General features: G+C 48.1%; 1 long non-coding RNA gene across 1 annotated transcript; it reads right to left on the reverse strand.

Moving 5' to 3' along the window:
• Positions 1 to 274: 274 nt before the first annotated feature.
• On the reverse strand, positions 275 to 3625 carry LOC141988749 (uncharacterized). Its single transcript, XR_012639825.1, has 2 exons — positions 3175 to 3625; positions 275 to 405 (listed from the first exon to the last, which is right to left on the reverse strand). It is a non-coding gene; the product is annotated as an uncharacterized LOC141988749 (long non-coding RNA).
• Positions 3626 to 5926: the final 2301 nt, after the last annotated feature.

Here is a 5926-nt window from a genome sequence, read left to right on the forward strand (position 1 = left end):
CAGCTTAAGAGGAAAATCAAAAGCTCCCTAGTCAGAGTTTGCTGTAAGAGGAGAAAGTTTGTATTGCAATAGCACCTATAGGCCCCCATCAGGACTGGGTCCCTAGACAGATTAGGGTCTATCCTAACCAGCAGATACAATCCAATTCTTCTACCCAAACAAAGACCTGCTCAGCCCATTGTGTTTTTTCATGGTGTTTTAATTATAAAATCCTCAAAAGTCAGATTGCCATGAAGGGGTTTGTTCAATAGTCTCCTCTTCCCATTCTCCTAAACTAGGCTGGATGCAGCTTCTTCCTGTCTCTCACTCACTAGGCTTGTGCTTGTAGTCCTCCATGTGTGCCAGAACCCAGCCCGATGGGATCAGGACGGTTGCAAACATCACAATCAGCGCAATGGCTTGATCCTGCCAATAGGAGAGAAACCAGAGGTCATATAGGGTCTTCTGCAGCCTCCCATGTGTCATGGATCAGTATAGAGATGGGACATCATCTTATTGGGATTTAGGGGTTCAAACTGTAACAAGCCTGTGTAGCTGGTTCTAGTGGGTCTACATTCTGTGTGCACCCCAAACTCCTACTGACTTCAGTCAGAAGTTTGGGTGTGCAGGGAACATGGGAACAGGTTCGCAGCCTTGGCCTACTAGAGAGATGGGGAGGGGAGGAGGAGCTATGGGTAAATGCACTCATTCCTACTAGCTCTAGACTAAATGTGGTTTGATATGTCAATTTATTTCTGTCACTGCATGTTTGTGTATTTCTGCATCTCGGTTTGGGCACGAAAATCAAAGTAACCCAGCTCCCTAGTCCAGATCCTGCCATTAGCTGGGACCTGGTTTGGAACAACATGGCTCGTAAGCACCTGCTTTGAAAAACAGGGCTCCTTCCATCTCCCCCTGCTGGCACAGAGCCGAGCTTCCCTGTTCTGGTTTGGTTAGTTCCCATAGTCCCAAAATTCATCCCACGCAGGCAGGGCTCGGTCTAACGTCTCCGCAAGGTTCCAGGTGTAGGACGTATGCAAAACAACCCAGCAATAACTGCTCACTCTCAGCCTTCCAAGGTCACTGATCAGTGCCATGAGCCCGCCAGCTCCTCAAATTCAGCAAGAAGGTCGCGGCCTGCGCATAATGCATTCCCGAAGGGCACAGTGACAATCAGTCTGACTTTCAAATCACTTTGAGGTGCCCAGAACAGTAGCAATGGCCTGGACAAAGTTTCACCTAGTAACAAGTTATCTGCGCTGGCTGCAAACAGTCTTAAGTTAACTGTACATACAGCTGTCATACATTAACCCCTTGTGCTCTGTTCCTGAAAGCAAAGCATATTAATAAACTAAAACTTCGGATCAAAGTCTGAGGCTCTTATTTGATTTTTATTTAGACCTTACTCTGGCAAAGCTTCTCGGAGGCTCCTGAGTAAGGAATGGGGAACTGAGTAGCAAGTCAGCGCCTCAGGACTGGACTCTCTTGAGTTTAGTATAGGCCCGTGCCCCCCTGCTCACACATAATCTCTTGGAAAAGGAGAAGAAAGCAGGAAAACAACAGGGGATTCTGCACAGCTACACGTTGACGGTAGCAGATTCAATTTCAACTGGGGAAATTCCGATTTTAAAGGCTTGACTAAAATGGGGGTTGGTTTGGAGGCAAGGAGAGGCAATCTGACAGAGAGAGGGAGGGGTTAGACGGTATCTATACAAATACAAACAAAACAAGAGTAGAGTGAAGCAAACTGCGACACAACCTCTTATGAGACACCCAGATGCCCTGTCACTAGATCTCAGTAGCCGGTTGCAGTATGCCCCCCCTTGCCCCGCCCCCAACAAGGGGAATGTTTTTTATAGCCAGAACGAGACAGCGTCTTTCCATACGACTTTTTTTTTTTTAAACTTTCTTTTTATTATTGGCCCGTCGAGAAAGAGGCGCCCACGTTCACCTCTGAACATGGCACTCCTGGCAGGCTCCGCAAACCAGGGAGCTGGGTTATTTTAATGGAAGGAACGGAGTTTAGTTTCTGCCACTGTCTGTTTAAAGTGACGCCATAAGTCTGCCTGCAGGTGACTGATCTCCCCTGTTTCCTGGTACGTGTAACCGATCTGACCAACAATGGATTCTGACTTCACCACTGTCACAGCCTCCAAAGAGGGTTCTTTTTTTAACCCGGTAGATGCCAGACAGGTTCAAGTTGAGTAAAAAGTAGAGAGAGATTTTTGTGTCCGTTCACACAGTTTGTCCCCGATCCCTCAGTGAGCTCCATGTAGGCAGATCCCTGCATCTGTGCAATGTTCCATTGATTCCAGTATCACACATGGAGATCTCTGCAGGATCAGAGGCCTTTGTTTGGGGCCTTCGCCTTACCAACTATGCAAAGCAGTTCACAAAGCAGTGAATTGCCTCTGCAGGGAAAGAACATTTCCTATCAAAATCAGGAGCAGCACTAGCTTCTGTGATGGCCGTGAGTGGAGCAGAGATGGGCCCAAGCCACACAGTGCAGGTCTGGACCCCACTCTCCCTGCGATTAGAAGTGGGATTGTGGTTTGGCCTGTTATAGGCTCAGGCCTGCTGGGCATTCGCACCCAAAGCTGAACGTCTCTGCCCTGCCCACTGGTGTAAGCACAAGATGAAAAGAGGCCTTTTCTGTCATTTGACCGATGAGAGAAGAAAGTAGAGTATAAAGAAAAATAACCCCTGGGAATCAAAGTGAGTCAACCTCAGTTACAGCCATGCAGCCCCATTGACTTCAGAGCGGTCACTGAGAGCAGAATTTGATCCATCATGTGACTTGATTGGCCATTTGTAAGAAAAGGATTGGTTTTATTCCTGAGTGAAACTCATCATTTCCCTCTTTCTTTATACTTTTACTTTCACATCCAAATGAAATTTAACAAATGGAAAAACATGAGTTGCAGCTTCTCCTATCCCCACCCCAAGGAAAACTCACTTAAGTTTCTCCTTTTCTTAAAAAAATGTGTCAGTATTTAACTTTCTCTCTGCATTATTTATATTTTCTTTTCCAGCAGAGCCCCTTTTTGCTATCACACACGGGAGATACTTGTCATTTTAGGAGATCCCAATGCTATCAGCTATATTTGTAATCAGTTTTGAGTCCGCAGAACACAATAAACTGCTACATTTACTATAATAGATTATCACTATTCCCCTAAACAAAAGGTTACTCACAGCTGGAGTGACAATCTCCTCTGGTGGTCCAGAAACAATATTTGCTCTGGGAACAATCTGCTTCCTCACTGTTGCATTAAGCAACCTGAATGCACGTTGAAAACCCAACATGGCCCTTCTACTGTGTTCTCTTCCAATCCAGGCTCCGTACCCTTTGTAGGGAGAGTAGATAGTCCCAGCCTGTGGGCTGTGAGGCTGCAGCTGTCTGTGTCACAAGTTCCTTGTGTGAAGGCAGTTTAAGATTTGCAAGTTTTTGCTCTGGTGCCAGATGTCAAAGTGATAAACAAGTTCAGTTGCTTCATGCCTGCAGAATTAATTTGGCTCTGATTGGCTGGGGAGTTGCTTGGTCACACCCTCCGATAAGAACAGGCAGCCACTTATGGTTTCCTAATTTTAGTACAGGGGGACTTCTGGATGACAGTGTCTGAACTTGCTTGGTTTGTGAGTTTGCTTAGGTGAGATTAGTGCTATTTCACAGCTGAAAGGGGGACAATAAAGGCTGCATGATGGAAACATTCAAGTGCATCGGAGCGGACTTTTGAAAAGCAGCTCTCTGAGGGAGAGATCTGCTTAAGGAATTTAATCTAGAGCAACAGAATAAAGCCCTTTTAAATTAGCATCAGAAAACAGAATTAATGTTTCTGAAGAAAGAGAGTGTAGTCTAGTGATTAAAGTGCGGAGACGAGGAGTCAGGAAACCTGAGTTCTCTTCCTGGCTTTGCCATTGGTGTGTTGTGTGACTCTGGGTAACCGAGCCTCAGTTTTCCCCTTTGTAAAATGGGGATAATCCTACCTGCCTTACAGGGGTGGTGTGATGTTTGACCAATGTTTGTAAGGTGCTTGGAGCTCCTCAGAGGAACGGCACCAGAGTTAGCATGGTTCAGATGGGAAAAAGCAATAGAAAACTGGCCTGATCTACGGATGAAATATATTGCTTGTGTGCCAAACCCAAAGATGGTCCACAACACAGTGGAGCTCTCTGAAACAAACCCCTCTGTTAGGAGCACATCGTACTGGGTTGTGTCTGAATCCTGACTTCCGTAAATGAGTCAACAGGAGGGAGTTAACTGAGCATACGCTGCAGGTACTGTTTTTAGGAGGGGCGAGTGGATCCAGGGAAATGAGTGCTTCGCTGTCGACACAGAGCACGCTGAACCTGAACCCATCCTCTTCCAGCCTGCGCTGCTGGGCTAGGCCCCAGAGGGCAGGGGCTTTGGAGCCTTCAGCGAGGCCGTTGCCGAGCCTCTTCTCGTGTGGCGCTGTGGGAAGATGGTTGTAGTATAACCTGGTGACACAATAATCTCCCCGATGGTCCTGCAGCCCTGGACGTGCTGTAGTGAATGTGCACTGTTGGGGGTCAGTCAGCAGCTTTTAACGTGGCTGGTGGGGAGGGCTTGGATTTCTGCCCAGCCCCAGTTTTTATGGCCAGGAGCACATAGTGACCCAGGCTTTGGGAGATGGAGTCCCCCACCATTTTCCTTCCCGCCCTGCTGCAGATCAGAACCGTTTGCTTTAACGACCTGAGCTGCTGCCAGGGGAGCTGCAGGACCGCCCTTCCTCTCGCATTCCCTGCAGCTGAACTTTGCTTCCCCTCGGCCTTGCCAGCACTCTCGATGTTTGTACGATGAACAGGCACTTTCAGAACTGGAGCTGGGTAAACAAGGACTAGTCGGAAATCCAAAGTCCAAGGCTGATCCTTTACTCACAGGAAAGCCTGCGTCCAAGATGCTGCTGTCACTCCCTCTGGCTTACCCTGAATTTCTTCTCCTTTTCCATGTTTTGTGGTTAAAAAGTGGGTTTTGTGCTGGACTTGAGAAATCGTGTGCTCACGGAAAGGGCACAGCCTAGAGGCAGTGGCAATCGAAGCTTCTCCCCTCACTGCTCCAGAACCGTGCTGAGCTGCTTGGTGGGCTGAGAGAGTTGTTCAGTTTCCAGGCCGGTTGTATCCTCGCGTGCGAGTGCCAGCCGTGCTGGGTATTACGGAGCCACATGAACAGCGCTCCATTAGGAAACACTGAGCCCATGAACTCATTCCTGTTGGCCCAAACCCAACCACTGGCTGGTTACCGCTACTGGTCATTAGTGACCTAGAGGTTTTCCTCTCTTTCAGACCCTTCTTTCCCTGAATTGCCTCTGAGCAGGGACAGGATCCCCGGAGCCATAATGATGGTCACCACTAGCCATTCCATGTATCGGGGTCCTACCCTTATGTGTGTTGGGTTTGCATTTCACAGTAGTGAAACAGTCAGGCTTGAAACTAGGTGATGTTCTCTGCCCAGATTCAGTGATGGCTCCCTGAGTGTATGGGGCATTGCTCACTGTCCGTGCTATCCCCTTCCCCGCTGGCACCCTCCCCATCAAACTCCTGTGTAATGGGAGGTCAGACTGGAATGGAACTCTGGTTACTGATCTGGAAAAGCACTGCTTCGTTAATCACATTGAGCCAGGCTGTGCTAGTGATCTCAGGGTCGATCCCACACTGGCCCCCCAACCTACCTGCAGAAGTCACTGCAAGGGGAGGTAAGTTCCCCAGGCTCTAGCCTAGCCCCTGCACAATTTTAGGATTAAGAAAGGAAGCTATAAACTCAAAGATCATCTCTGAGAAAGGAGAACAGTGCCCCTGTAACTTTCAAAGGCCAGAAGTGCATATGATTATTAGACAATCCAGTCTTCTCCTCCCCGCTCCAAACAGCCAGGTGTTAAAACATGTCAGGGTAAAAAACAGCCCTGTCTGTTAGGTGCTGACAATCCAC

This window comes from Natator depressus, chromosome 6 (assembly GCF_965152275.1).
Source record: "Natator depressus isolate rNatDep1 chromosome 6, rNatDep2.hap1, whole genome shotgun sequence".
Lineage (NCBI taxonomy): Eukaryota > Metazoa > Chordata > Testudines > Cheloniidae > Natator > Natator depressus.